The sequence below is a fragment of the Alexandromys fortis genome, unplaced genomic scaffold (genome assembly GCF_014885135.2).
Source record: "Alexandromys fortis isolate MF-2015 unplaced genomic scaffold, M_Fortis_MF-2015_v1.1 scaffold_183, whole genome shotgun sequence".
NCBI classification, from domain to species: domain Eukaryota; kingdom Metazoa; phylum Chordata; class Mammalia; order Rodentia; family Cricetidae; genus Alexandromys; species Alexandromys fortis.
This window is the reverse complement of record NW_026068079.1, coordinates 1,719,870-1,721,127: the sequence shown is the minus strand read 5'-3', so window position 1 is coordinate 1,721,127 and position 1,258 is coordinate 1,719,870.

Genomic DNA, 1,258 nt, shown 5'->3' with positions numbered 1-1,258 from the left:
TAATAAATAAATAAATTAATTAAAAAAAAAATAAAAGATAGCTAAAGCTATACTGAGAAACATGGTCTCAAAAGAAAAAAAAGAAAGAAAAGAAAAAGAAAAAGAAAAAAATAGCCTCATACTTTAATTTTGTATTATGTTTTATTGAAGAACTTTTGCCTTGTCTTCTTTAACAATGAACTCAAGATGCTAACTGGTCAAAGTGATGAGAAGAGACTGAGTGTTGAATTGTAAATTGGACACCATGTCTCAGGGAGTATTAAAGAAGAAGAAGAAATAATATAAGCTGAGGGGTAGTGAGGATTGCTGTTAAATACTGTGTTTGGGATGTGATATTATACTCACAGTAAGTCTTGTTACCTGCACAAGACCTATACAAGATCAAGCCAACCACAGTTACAACACAGTTGGGATAAGATGAACACTAGAACACCTACTTCCTACTGAGAAACTATTGGAGAGAACGTTATTACTTTTTGAGAACATGGCAACTAGTGAGTTTCTAATGCTCCAAATGAATGGCTCACACCTTAATGCAGATGTTGTAGTTGATTTCTGTAACTCTAGCCTTTGATAAGCTAACGTGGGGGCATGTCTGGAATTCTAGGCCATCTTGGGCTACACAGTGGGCTAGCCTGAGATAGAATTTGAGCTACTGTGTCAAAAATAAAAGAAGAAGAGGAAGAGAAAGAGGAGAAGGTGGAAGATAAAGAGTATGGTGATACCACTGTTGTGGGAGGTCCTTCCGCCCCTCCAACCAATAGCTGCTGTGATACCAGCCCATTGGGGCGTGGTCTCTCTCCCTTTAAAAAAGCGGCTATTTCCTCTGCTCGCTCTCTTCACTTCCTGCTCCGCCGGAGACTAGACTTCCTTCCTGGTTGTGCAGATGGCTGTTGTCTGAGACGGTGATCTGTAAGTTTTCCCCTTTAAATAAATAACACCCTATCATAACTCCAAACTGGTGTGGCCTTGTTCGTTACTTACGCCTTCATACCACCCCTTTGCCAGCTGGTCCACATTTGTGTTTCTAAGCTAATCTACAGTTTAGCCTGTGGGTTTCATCTTGAAAAGGAGGCATACATTGTCCATGTGACATTTCTGCCTGGGTAGATTAGAAACATTTCATATTTAATATACCCCAAAATAGCCTCTTCTACACTGTCCTCTGTGACAACCCCTCAACTGTATGCATTTTCATTTTCCCATCACAGTTGTTTATACCTACATTGACACAGGACTACACCCCAACTGTCTATAA